General features: G+C 38.0%; 1 protein-coding gene across 3 annotated transcripts in view; it reads right to left on the bottom strand.

Moving 5' to 3' along the window:
- Window positions 1-14,729, bottom strand: part of LOC132407286 (zinc finger protein 229-like) — a 39,125-nt gene that overhangs the window by 22,381 nt on the left and 2,015 nt on the right. The window contains exon 1 of one of the 3 annotated variants that reach the window (XM_059993568.1): window positions 13,837-13,907. The exons of the other annotated variants lie outside the window; for them this stretch is intronic. The gene's annotated coding sequence lies outside the window, so the exon portion shown is untranslated. Of the gene's footprint in view, window positions 1-13,836; window positions 13,908-14,729 lie in introns of those variants that run through there. 3 annotated transcript variants of the gene reach the window in all.

Raw genomic sequence — 14,729 nt, 5'->3', positions numbered from 1 at the left:
GCCACAAGAGGACACAGGTTCAAGGTGCAGTGGAGTAGGTACAGAGGAGATGTCAGGGGTAAGTTTTTTACTCAGAGAGTGGTGAGTGTGTGGAATGGGCTGCTGACAACAGTGGTGGAGGCGGATACGATAGGGTATATTAAGAGGCTTTTAGATAGGTATATGGAGCTTAGTAAAATAGAGGGCTATAGGTAAGCCTAGTAATTTCTAGGTTAGGCACATGTACGGCACAACTTTGTGGGCTAAAGACTGTAGGTTTTCTACGTTTCGCTGTTTAACATAGAACATAGAAGTCTGCAACATATTACAGGCCCTTCAGCCCACAAAGTTGTGGCAACCATGTAACCTACTCTGGAAACTGTCTAGAATTTCCCTAACGCATAGCCCTCTATTTTTCTAAGCTCCATGTACCTGTCTAAGGGTGTCATAAAAGACCCTATTGTATTCGCTTCCAACACCGCCACTGGCAGTGCATTCCACACACCCACCAATATCTGTGTGAAAAACTTACCCTTGACATCCCCTTGGCACAAATTTTCAAGCAATCTAAAATTCTGTCCCCTCGTGTTAGCCACTTCAGCCCTGGAAAAAGCCCCTGCCTATCCACATGATCAATGCCCATCATCTTATAAACATAAGAACAGTTCTAAACATAAACAAGGAAATTATACATTGCTTTGAGGATTTGTTCAAAGCATACACAATTGTGAGGGTACAGATAGGGTAAAAGCAAGCAATTGTTTCCACTGAGGTTGGATGTGATGATAACCAGAGGTCATGGGTAAGTGGGGAAGGTGAAAATTCAAGGGGAACATGTGGAAAAGCCCTTCACTGAAATGGTTATGAGTGTGTTGAATGAGATGCCAGCACAAGTGGTTTATGCCATCTCAATTTCAGCATTTAAGAGAAGTTTGGATAGGTACTTGGATGGTAGGGGTATGGAGGGCTGTGATCCCAGTGTAGGATGTTGCATCAGAGAGTTTAAACATTTTCAGCATTGTCTGGATGGGCCAAATGGCCTGTTTCATGGAACTTCTCCATGTCCCTATGACAGAGAAGCTGGCCAAACTTGATTGGAAGGGGAGACTGGTAGGAATGATGATGGAGCAGTAATGGCTGGAGTTTCTGGGATCAATTCGGGAGCTGAGTGATCGATACATCCCAAATAAGTGGAAGCATTGGAAAGGCAGGAGGAAACAACCATGACTGAAATGAGAAGCCAAAGCAACATAAATGCCAAAGGGAGGGTAAATAATAGTACAAAAATGATTGGAAAGTTTTAGAAACTAACAGAAGACAATAATCTCCGGGTCCTGACAGGATATTCCCTAGGACGTTGAGGAAAGTTAGTGTAGAAACAGTAGGGGCTCTGACAGAAATATTTCAAATGTCATTAGAAACGGGAATGGTGCCGGAGGATTGGCGTATTGCTCATGTGGTTCCATTGTTTAAAAAGGGTTCCAAGAGTAAACCTAGCAATTATAGGCCTGTCAGTTTGACGTCAGTGGTGGGTAATTTAATGGAAAGTATTCTTAGAGATGGTATATATAATTATCTGGATAGACAGGATCTGATTAGGAATAGTCAGCATGGATTTGAGAATGGAAGGTCATATTTGACAAATCTCATTGAATTTTTTGAAGAGGTTACGAGGAAAGTTAATGAGGGTAAAGCAGTGAATGTTGTCTATTTGGACTTCAGTAAGGCCTTTGACAATGTCCCACATGGGAGGTTAGTCGAGAAGGTTTAATCGTTAGGTATCAATATTGAAGTAGTAAAATGGATTCAACAGTGGCTGGATGGGAGATGCCAGTCAGTAGTGGTGGTTAACTGTGTCAGGTTGGAGGCCGGTGACAAGTGGTGTGCTTCAGGGATCTGTATTGGGTCCAATGTTGTTTGTCCTATACATTAATGATCTGGATGATGAGGTGGTAAATTGGATTAGGAAGTATGCAGATGATACTAAGGTCGGTGGCATTGTGGATAATGAAGTAAGTTTTCAAAGCATACAGAGAGATTTAGGTCAGTTAGAAGAGTGGGCTGAAGAATGGCAGATGGAGTTTAATGCTGATAAGTGTGAGGTGCTACATTTTGGTAGGAATAATCCAAATAGGTCATACATGGTAAATGGTAGGGCATTGAAGAATGCTGTAGAACAGAGTGATCTAGGAATAATGCATAGTTCCCTGAAGGTGGAATCTCATGTTGGTAGGGGGGTGAAGAAAGCTTTTGGTATGCTGGCCTTTATAAATCACAGCATTAAGTATAGGAGTTGGGATGTAATGTTAAAGTTGTATAAGGCATTGGTAAGGCCAAATTTGGAGTATTGTGTACAGTTCTGGTCACTGAATTATAGGAAAGATGTTAACAAAATAGAGAGAGAGAGTACAGAGAAGATTTACTAGAATGTTACCTGGGTTTCAGCACCTAAGTTACAGGGAAAGGTTTAACAAGTTAGGTCTTTATTCTTTGGAGAGTAGAAGGTTGAGGGGGGACTTGATAGAGTTATTTAAAATAATGAGGGGGATAAATAGAATTGACATGGATAGGCTTTTTCCATTGAGAGTAGGACAAAGCAAGAGGACATGATTTGGGAGTCGGGGGCAAAAGCTTCAGGGTAACACAAGGGGGAATCTCTTTACTCAGAGAGTGGTAGTTGTGTGGAACGAGCTTCTAGTAGAAGTGGTAGAGGCCCATTCGGTATTGTCATTTAAAGTAAAATTGAAAAGGTATATGGACAGGAAAGGGATGCAGGGTTATGGGCTGAGTGCGTGCCAGTGGGACTAAGTGAGAGTAAGTGTTCAGCACAGACTAGGAGGGCCGAGATGGCCAGTTTCCGTGCTGTAATCGTTATATGGTTATAACTAAAATAAAGATCTGGTATGCTCCTGGCATTGAATTATGATTTGTAGTCTTTAATGAGGCTTGGTTGCACCTACCAGTCTGAGGCATTTACAGGAATAAAATATCCGGGGCCACCATATCTTTTGAAAACCAAGGTTCCCTGCCCCAGTTACCTTTCAACTTTTAATTTTACAGGCACATACAAACTCCAAAGATTCAAAATTCCAATGCTGAAGGACTCCCATTTACCAAGTACTCCTTGGACAGAAAACATCCTGCCAGTCCACACTTCTCAGATCCTTTCTGATAACATCCCAATAGACCTTTCTCCTATTTAGAATCTCAACCTGTGTCCCAGACCACTCTTTTTCCATATTTACTTGGAATCTCATGGCATTATGATCACTAAATACAAAGTGTTCCCATACACTATTTTCTGTCACTATCCCTGGATCATTCCCTAATAGCATATTGCACACTTCTATGTTCGGAATTCTACATACTGATTAAGGACACATTTGCCAAATTCTACCCCAGCTAATCCTTTTGCAGGATGGGAGACACAGTCAATGTTTGGAAACTTAAAATCGCTTACCATATCAACCTTTGTTTCTTGGCATGGTCTGTGATCTGTCTACACATTTGTTCCTCTAGGGGACTCCGCCTCCCAGCTATGGACATGTCGGACACAGGCGCTTCTTGTCCATCTTTAATCTCTCCCTTTTCCGATTTATACTTAGAAATTTCAACTTTATGCAGTCGGATCAGATATAATTATGGTCACTCTCAGAAGCGCCATAAGAAATACAGACCCAGGCAATGGGAAAATCAAGAAAACTGACAAATTCTAGGAGGAACCCACTCCCGGATAAAGAGACTAAAATCTCAAATCAGCAATATCAGCATTGAGATAACTCAACTAAATGAGAAATTCAAAGGAAAAGTCGACTCTTTGAGCTTTGATCTTAAAAAAGTTAGTCGAAATACTTTGGACCTTTCTTCTTGTTTGGAAAAAGCCCAACAACGGATCATTGATCTCAAAGCTCCATCACATCGGAACAATATTCGAATTGTTGGATTAAAAGAGAAATCAGAATCGGCCGACACACTGGATTACTTCGCAAAAAATGCTTCAGTCTTTATTTCCGGAGCTTTGCTTACAGCCTTCAGATATCAAAATGGCTCACAGAATTGATACTTTAAAATTTTTGGATCAAGGCAAAAACAGACATTGTTGTGCGTTTTCTCCATTTCAGAGACAAAGAACGTATTATTAAGCTTGCGAGAAAAAAAAAAGACCTTTTCAGTATCTGAATTCAGACAATTGCTTTTTTGAAGATTTTCCACGTGAAATTGTTAAGAGGTGTGCTGGATTTGCAACTGCTATGAAGTCAGTGTATGAAAAAAAGCTCTTTCCGTTGCTTCAGTACCCAGCAAAATTAAGGCTTTTTGTCAAAAAGTCTGGTTTTCATATATTTGATGATCCACTCGAAGCACTGAGTTTTATTAATTCTTTATCCGACACATCCGATGACGAATCTGAAGCTTGAATGATTTATAATGGCTTGATCGTCTCACGGTGTAAAGAGTGACGAGATTGGAAGATTTGATGGTTACAGAAGTATTTACCTTAAAATACATTTTCATCTCTCAAAAAGACTGGTTTGGATGGCTTCAATTTCAGAAGACATAGAGGGAGAACTGTTGACAGTCTGTAGTAAGTTTGAACCATTTAGAATTTTTTTCTCTGCCGCACTTAAATTAATTTTTTTTGTATCATATGCTTTTGTAAAGTTTCTTTTAAGTAATTATTTGGATTTCTTTATCTTTTAAAGATAGACCGGACAGTTTAAAGATGGCAATTGTTTTTCTTCTGTACAAATATTTCAAGAATTGTTCTGGATGTGTTTTTCCTTCCCTTATCTAATGATATGAAGGTTAGCTTCAATTGAAGGTCATTTTGTTTTACAAGAAAAACAATTTCCTTCCAAGTTAATTATATTAAGATATATGTTGAATGTAATGAGATTATTTTTTTTCCTTCTTTTTTTTACTTAGGTAGGCGGAGTTTGTATTTGCATTTGCATCTATGCTTTTCTAGGGGCTTGTGTTGATTGATATCGACTTGCTTCTGGGCTTTGTAGTATGGGTGGGATATTTTTTCCTCCCCATTATGAAATCCCGGAGCATATGCCAATTATTTTTGTTGTTGTTCACCCCCTCCATTTTTGACTACCTATCCTGACATGTGTCTAACCATTGTTTTTAGATACAAAGTTCCATGATGAAGTCAAAACAGCTAAATGTTTTAACTTGGAATGTTCGCGGTTGGAATCATTCTATTAAGCGTAAAAAAATATTTAAAGTTATCAACTGATTTCAGCCTGATATAGTCTTTGCTCAAGAGAAGCATATCAGGTTATGTGATAAAAACTGATTTTTCAAATTCTGGAGGGTCCCCAGTTTCACGCAAATTCCCAGAGTAACATTAGGGCTGTTTCTATTTTTATTGAATCCAATATTCCTTTTAATCAGGAGGATATTATATCTGTCATTAATGGTAGATTTTTGATTGTTAAAGTAATAATTTGTAGTAGAAAAATGATTTTGTTAATATTTATGGACCAAATGTTGACGATCGCTTGTTTTTTAAAACTGTTTTTGCTCTATTACCCGATTTAAATGAATATATGTCATTAATGGGTGGTGATCTTAATACTTGTCCAAATCCTTTAATGGATAAGTCATCATCCAAATATCAAGTCCCTAATCATTCTGCATCACTTATTACTTCCTTTTTAATTGATTACAGTTTAATTGAGGTCTGGAAGCATATGCACCCTAGTGATAGAGAATACTCTTTTTTCTCACATGCTCATAATAAGTATTCAAGAATCGACTATTTTCTAGTTGACCCTCAACTTTTATTCAATGTTCAGAAATGTGAGTATGATGCGATTGCTATTTCTGATCATGCTCCTTTAAACTTAATATTTGAACTGAAAGATGTTGTTTCTACCAGACCATTTTGGCGTTTTCCAGAACATTTATTACAAAGTTCAGAATTTGTTGAGGTTATCAAAACTCAGATAAAAGAGGTTTTTTTCTTTAATAATATAGGAAACGTCTGTTAGTAATTTGGGATACATTAAAAGCGTATTTACGAGGTCAAATTATTTCATATATAGCTAAACTGAAGAAACAAACAAGAATGGAATTAGATAAAATCTCTAAACAAATTAAAGAATTAGATAACATCAATGCAATCTCTCCAAATGCTGTTTCATTAAAAAAGAGTAGAATTACAATCACTGCATAATTTATTACTAACATATCCTATTGAAGGATATTTGCTCAAATTGAAAAGTCAGTTTTATATCTTTGTGGATAAATAAGCTCTTAGCTTCTCAATTAAGAGCAGCTAGAGCTAGAAGACAAATCTTAAAGATTTGTAAAAATAATGGAGATTTAGTAAGTAACCATGAGGACATTAATAATACTTTTACTCTGATCTGATCTCAATTTCCTGCAGAGTCCTCTAAAGTGAAGGCATTTTTACATAGGATTAAATTTCCACAAATTTCTCTTGAAGATTAACAGATTCTTGAGGCTACAATTATCGAGCATGAAATTCAGAAAGCTATTTTATCAATGCAATCGGGTAAAGCTCCTGGACTTGATGGTTATTCAGTGGGATTTTACAAAAAAATTGAAAGGGTACTTTCTCCGTATCTTTTGGAAATATCTCATGAATCCTTTGATAAGGGCAATTTACCTTCTTCTTTTCATGAAGCATCTATTTCCTTAATTCTTAAAAAAGATAAAGATCCTGTTGAATGGTCATCATTAAGACCCATTTTGCTATTAATTGTGGATGCAAAAATTCTTTCTAAAATAATGGCTAATCACTTGGAAAATATTTTTAACTGAAATCATTTCTATGGATCAAATGGGGTTTATTAAAGGCCGTTATTCTTTCTCTAATTTTCCGAGAATGATGAACGTTATTTATTCATCATTATCTAAGCAACATCAATGTGTTATCTCTCTCAATGCAGAAAAGGCATTTGACAGAGTTGAGTGGCCATATTTGTTTAAAGTATTAGAAAAATTTGGTTTTGGTAATAATTTCAATGGATGGATTCGAAAGATTTATAAGAATCCTATTGCCCTGGTTATTATTAATAACTACCAGTCTTCTTTTTTCTCACTTTTTCGTGGCACCAGACAGGGATGTCCATTAAGTCCTTTATTATTTAATCTTGTATTGGAGCCTTTAGCTGTAACACTATGTGAAGCTAAAAATATTCATGGCATCTCTACGACTGAAAGCATACATAAGATTTTTCTTTATGCAAATGATCTTTTGGTTTTTATTTCAGATCTTGAGAGATCAATCCCTAATCTTTTGGAAACACTTAAAGATTTTGGTAAATTTTCAGGATATAAACTTAACTTGAATAAAAGTGAATTGTTTCCATTAAATGTCCATATTAGTATATATAATGTTATTCCTTTCAGAATTGTTAATACATTTAGATATTTAGATATTGTAGTGGTGTGCTACATGCAGCGCTAAAATTACGACACGGAGTTGGTAACTGCAGTCGAAGGAAAAACTTTATTTGAAATCCTCAGCCTCATTTTTAAGCCTCCCTCAACCTGCCCCCCGTGGCGCAGAGGCTCCAAAGCTCTGTGCTCGCAAACCCCCGTAGGCTATCTAATTGTGAGCCGGTTCGGATGTGCCAGGAAATGGGTCGCCACAATATTATAATTACTAAAAATCATAAAGATCTCTATAAAGTGAATATAGTTCCTTTAATGGACTCCATGAAACAACTATTTTCTAGATGGAATCCACTTACTTATTCTGTAATAGGTCATATTCATACTGTGAAAATGATGATTCTACCTAGATTTTTATATATTTTCCAAAATATACCTACCTTTTTAACTAAAAAAATTTTCGATCAAATTGACTCTCTTATTTCTTCTCATATTTGGAACAATAAGAGACCAAGAATTAATAAGTATCATTTACAAATATTTTTAAAAGATGCTGGATTGCACTTCCTAATTTGACTGTATTATTGGGCTGTGAATATTAGACAATTATGTTTTTGGTTATATTAGCTTGATAAGAACCAAAAACCATTACGTATTGATTTGGAATTAAAAGCTGTTCAACAATTTCATTTAACTTCAATTTTAGGAGCTCCATTGCCTTTACAGCTCTCTAAAGTTCCGAATATAAATCTCTATCCGCTAATTAAATTATCTCTACGGATTTGGGTTTAGTTCCATCATTCTTTTAATTTTAAACAATTTAAGTTATCTAGTTTTTATATCAAAACTTTTTATTTAAACCTTCAACAACTGACCCCATTTTTCTTTTATGGAAAAATAAAGGAACCCATTCTTTTACAGATTTATTTTGTGATGGTCGATTGATGACTTTTGAAGAGTTATTTATTAATTTTTCTCTCGCTCATGCATATTTTTTTGCAATACTTTCAGGTTAGACTTTTTTTTACAACAATACTTACCTAAGGTTCCACATTTACCAGAATCTGATTTGGTGGATACCATTTTGAAATTGAATCCCTTAGTGAAAGGTTCCATAAGCAGAATTTATAATTTATTTTTGTTACAAAAGGAGAACCTATCACTAAAGATTAAACAAGATTGGGAGAGAGAACTTAATACGACCTTTGTTAATGAAGATTGGCTTTGAAAAACGTAAATTCTTCTTCTGTATGTGCCAACCATTGTTTAATTCAATTTAAAATTGCACAATGTTATCACTTAACAAAGGAGAGACGATTTAAAATATTTCGGAGTATAGATAACTATTGCGATAGATGCAAGACTGAAGTAGCTAATTTGTCACATCTGTTCTGGTCATGTTCTTCATTAAAATCGTTTTGGAAATCTTTATTTTCTACAATTTCTAAAGCTTTGAAAATTAATTTACAACCTAGTTGATTGACTGTTCTATTTGGAATAGTTCCGCATCATATTCAGGGTATCTCATCTTCAGATCAACATGTAATTGCATTTGTTACACTACTTGCAAGAAGAGCTATTTTATTGAAATGGAAAGATATTGAATGGTTTTCTCAAGTAATGTTATGTCTTAGTTTGGAAAAAATTAAAAGTAGAACTTTTGATCCTGGATTTGATTTTGAGAGAAGATGGAGTTCTTTTGCAAAATAATATCATTTAATTTGAATTGTTACATGGTTTCCTTCCAATTTTATTTTTTTTATAAATATGAAATGACAGTTGATGACTCTTTTTAATATTTTTATTTAGATGGTGGTCAAACGTATTGCTTCGGGGGTTGACTCCTAATGGGTTTTTTTTGGTAGTTAGTGGATTTTTTTTCTAGTTAGATGGGGTTCCATTTATTTCCTTCGTTTTTATATATATATATATATATATATATATATATATATATATATATATATATAGATATTTCCATTTTTATATTTCAAGATCAGGTTTTTTTCAGCTTTATTAATTGTATGCATATTAATCTGTTAAAGTTTTGTATCATTTTATAGCTGTTCAAGATTACATACCAATAAAAAGCTTCTAAAAATGAAAATGTTCCTCTCAATCCCTCAGACTGTTATGTGCAACCAGGTCCCAATAATGGCTACAATATCATGATTCCCTGTCCAGAGTACATCTGGCTTTCCTACGATGCTTCTTGCATTGTGATATACACAGCTCAGCACATTCATCACACCATGCTCAACCATTTGATTGCTGACTTTGTTTGAACAACTTCTGTCTGTGTGTCAAGGAAGCAACCTCTCCCTCAATGTCACAAAAACAAGGGAATGGGTTGTGGACTACAGAAGCAATGGAGACAGGCTAACCTTATTGACATTAATGGATCTGTGGTTGAGACAGTGAACAGCTTTAAGTTCTGCGGAATAAACATCACCAAGGATCTCATGTGGTCTGTACATACCGGCTGTGTGGTATGTGGCTGTGAACCTGTTTAGGATGGGTACTAAATCCTAAGAACTTTCTACCGGGGCACAATAGACAGCATCCTGACTGGCTGCACCACTGCCTGCTGTAGAAACTGTACTTCCCTCAATCGCCGGACTCTGCAGAGAGTGGTGCGGATAGCCCAGCACATCTGTATAACCATATACCAATTACAGCATGGAAATAGGCCATCCTGGCCCTTCTAGTGCATGCCAACGCTTACTCCCACTGGCCCGCACTCAGCCCATGACCCTCCATTCTTTCCTGATCATATACCTATCCAATTTTACTTTCAATGACAATACCAAACCTGCCTCTACCACTGCTACTGGAAGCTCAATCCACACAGCAACCTCACTCTGAGTAAAGAAATTCCCCCTCGTGTTACCCTGAAACTTTTGCCCCCTATGTTTCAACTCATGTCCTCTTGTTTGAATCTCGCTACTCTCAATGGAAAAAGACTATCCACGTCAACTCGATCTATCCCCCTCATTATTTTAAATACTTCTATCAAGTCCCCCCTCAAACTTCTACTCTCCAAAGAATAAAGAACTAACTTGTTCATCCTTTCATTGTAACTTAGGTGCTGAAACACAGGTAACATTCTGGTAAATCTCTGTACTCTGTCTCTATTTTGTTGACATCTTTCCTATAATTCAGTGACCAGAACTGTACACAATACTCTAAATTTGGCCTTACCAATGCCTTGTACAATTTTAACATTACATCCCAACTCCTATACTCATGCTATGATTCATAAAGGCCAGCATACCAAAAGCTTTCTTCACCACCCTACCCACATGAGATTCCACCTTCAGGGAATTGTGCACCATTATTCCTAGATCACTCTGTTCTACTGCATTCTTCAATGCCCTACCATTTAACATGTATGACCTATTTGGATTATTCCTACCAAAATGTAGCATCTCACACTTATCAGCATTAAAATCCATTTGCCCATCTCCATCGTTCAGCCCACTTTAAATCTCTCCGGCCTAAATCTCCCTGCAAGCTTTTAAAACCTAGTTCATTATCCACAATGCCACCTACCTTAGTATAATCTGCATACTTACTAATCCAATTTACCACCCCATCATCCAACTTATTAATGTATATGGCAGACAACATTGGACCCAATACAGATCCCTGAGGCACACCACTAGTAACCGGCCTCCAACCTTACAAACAGTTATCCACCACTACTCTCTGGCATCTCCCATCCAGCCACTGTTGAATCCATCTCACTACTTCAATACCTAACGATTAAACCTTCCTAACTAACCTTCCATGCGTAACCTTGTCAAAAACCTTACTGAAGTCCATATAGCAACATCCACTACTTTACCCTCGTCAACTTTCCTCGTAACCTCTTCAAAAAATTCAATAAGATCTGTCAAACATGACCTTCCACGCACAAATCCATGATGACTATTCCTAATCAGAACTTATCCAGATAATTATATATACCATCTAAGAATTCTCCAAGAATACTTTGTGACAGGCCTATAATAGCTAGGTTTACTCTTAGAACCCTTTTTAAACAATGGATCAACATGAACAATACACTAATCCTCTGGAAACATCCCCGTTTCTAATGACATTTGAAATATTTCTGCTATTTCTACACCAACTTCTCGCAAGGTCCTAGGGAATATCCTGTCAGGACCGGGAGACTTATCCACTTTTATATTCCTTAAAAGTGCCAGTACTTCCTCCTCTTGAATTGTCATAGTTTCCATAACTTCCCTACTTGTTTCCCTTACCTTGCACAATTCAATATCCTTCTCCTTAGTGAATACCGAAGAAAAGAAATTGTTCAAAATCTCCCCCATCTCTTTCGGCTTCACACATAGCTGTCCACTCTGAGTCTCTAAGGGATCAATTTTATCCCTCACTATCCTTTTGCTATTAAATCTAGCTGTAGAAACGCTTCAAATTTATTTTCACCTTACTTGCCAAAGCAACCTCATATCTTCTTTTAGCTTTTCTAGTTTCTTTCTTAAGTTTCTTTTTACATTCTTTATATTCCTCAAGCACCTCATTTACTCCATGCTGCCTATATTTATTGTAGATCTCCCTCTTTTTCTGAACCAAGTTTCCAATATCGCTTGAAAAACACTGTGCTCTAAAACTTTTAACGTTTGCTTTCAACCTAACAGGAACATGAAGATTCTGTAACCTCAAAATTTTACCTTTAAATGTAGATGTGAACTTCCCACTATTCAGGACATTTAAAAAAACAGTTGCGCAAAAAGTCCTGAAAGATCACCCCAACCACAAACTGTTCCAGCTGCCCCCATCCGGGAAACGGTATCACAACATAAAAGCCAGGCCCTACAGGCTCTGGGACAGCTCCTTCCGCCAGATCATCAGACTGATTAACTCATGCTGATGCAATTGTATTGACTGACCTTACTAAAATTATTATATATTACATATTGCACATTTAGGTATAGAAGTAATATAAAGATTTCTACTCCTCATGTATATGAAGGGTAAAAGTCATTTCAATTCACCTTCTGCACTATCTGTTCTGGCATTCTGACTCCACTTTAGTACAAACACATCCCCTCCCCCACCAGCGCACACGAGCACTGGTAAGCCTTACCACTAGGATCTTAGACCTCTGTTAGTTTTAATTCCCTAACAAACAAATCAGCTATCAGCCCTTTGACATTCCTCTGCGAGGTAATCCCCCTTAACAGTTTCTAAAGTGATCTACCTGTCGTTGCAGGGGATGGCTACAAGAGTACTCTGCGACGGCTATTTAACCTCTATCCCCTTCCTGACTGTTACCCAGTTCCCTGGGTCCTGCACCTTGGGTGCAACTCATCTCTCTTCATGTCATATCTATCACCCCCGGATGATCTGGAATTCATCCATTTCAAGTTCCAACTCCCTAACGTGCAGGGCTACAAGCTGCAGCTGGATGCACATCTTGTAGGTGAGGGTGTCAGGGACACTGGAGATCACCCCACTTTCCCACCAATGCCCCCCTAATTTGTAATGACCAGTTTGCCAAAAAATCTTGTGCTGTGCAATTTTTGCCCAGTGACAACAACATACGCACACTGAATTATAAATAGAGAGGTACTTATTTTAACCGCTAGCAAAACACTGTTAATAAGAACTTTGATCTCTTCTGGGTTTGATCAAGTTCATCTACACTCTCACACAGCCTGTGCAGCAGGGCTGTAAAGGATAATGAAGGATTTTCTCACTCCAGCTTTTGCACACCACCCATATCTGATTTGTTTGCTAAATGATGATTTTAAAAGTCAGATTTCCACGTATCACTCCACTTCCTCCCACTTACAAATTCTCCAGCAGCTTTTGCATCACCACAATACTCACAAGTAACACCAGTTTCTATATTGGACATAAATATTTCCCCTGAACCCTCCACCTGACGGTGTTGAACTCATTGATGGCAATGCCAATGAATATGCAGGGAAGGGCACTGACTGGAGTCTGGCAGCTTTGTGATGTGAAAGATACTCGTTGCCCAGGGCAAAGGTGTTTGATATCATTAACTACCCAGAGAGAATGGGTCAAAACATATTCACACCGGTAGAAAAGTTCAGAACAAGAGGAGGTAGCACAAGCAACACACAAGTTGCTGGAGGAACTCAGCATGCCAGGCAGCATCTATGGGAAAGAGTACGAATGCTGAGTTTCTCCAGCATTTTGGATCTGTTGCTTAGATTTTCAATTTCTGCTGATTTTCTCGTTTGTGGTTGGAGGTAGAACAAAGGCGATTTTCTCAACTGGTGTTGTAAAGGATTCTGTTCCCTATCTCCGAGTTCCTAATCCTTGCATTCAGATAGCTAGAGCTCATCGGTTCCCATTCCCTCATCAGCCAGAAGCTCCCCGGGGCTGAGAGAGAGGGAAAAGAACAGAACTGTTCCGGGGTTACGGTGGTCCGGAGGCCAGAGCAATTGCCTCGACTTTCGGTGCTGAAAGAACGCGCCACAAACTCTTTCTTACCTGGAGCCGAAATCCTGAGGCCTTTTGTGTACTGCGCATGCGCAATATTCGGGATCATCCGCAACCCTGACGCCTGCGCATGCGCAATATTCGGGATCATCCGCAACCCTGACGCCTGCGCATTCGATCGGTGCTTCAGTGACAGCGAAAATTGTTACGCAGAGCATTCAAGGTAATCACGCTGCCATTAAAAGTTTCTGCAAGCTCCGGTTACATGTCCATACCTCAGGTTTTTTTATTATGTGGAAAACTCAGCAGCTCTTTTAACGCAAAAAACAGCTCCCATAAACAATGTACTTAATAACAGCAACCTGTCAGCATGTCCAATGCCAAAGCAGAACATTCTTACAAATACAGATTGGAAACACAGGAGATTCTGCTGTTGCTGGAAATACAGAAAAGCACACACACAAAATGCAGGAGGAACTCTGCAGTTCAGGCAGCAGCTAAGCGGAGGAGTACACAGTCTACACATGCTGAAGGGGGTCTGCCTAAACGTTGTCTATTTATTCCTCTCTGCACTTGCTGCCTGATCAGGTAATTTCCACCAGTATTTTGCAGAAATTAAGCATCCTTTTACTTTTCGATCGAGCAGTTTCAAAATGTTTCTGATCTTTCATTTGTAGCCACATCCTGCTGCTCTGAGGCCCTGTCTCTTTCTGGAGCCCCAAAGCTCTGAACTCAGGCTGGCAACTCGTGGATTTCTGACTCTGTTCCACTGACTCTAGTCTGCTGTCAGAGTTTGGAGGCGCATTGCAACAACCCAGCTGTCTGAGGCACAATCTTTTGAAATGAGTGAAAATGACACAAAACTTTGAAAAGAGCAGGGAAGATGGAGTTTAACCACCTGGAGCCCTGAAGAACGTTAAAACCACAGTAAGCTCATCTGAAAT

The sequence above is a fragment of the Hypanus sabinus genome, chromosome 18 (genome assembly GCF_030144855.1).
Source record: "Hypanus sabinus isolate sHypSab1 chromosome 18, sHypSab1.hap1, whole genome shotgun sequence".
Taxonomy (NCBI): domain Eukaryota; kingdom Metazoa; phylum Chordata; class Chondrichthyes; order Myliobatiformes; family Dasyatidae; genus Hypanus; species Hypanus sabinus.
Note: the sequence above shows the minus strand (reverse complement) of the source record. Positions and strands in the feature narration are given on the sequence as shown.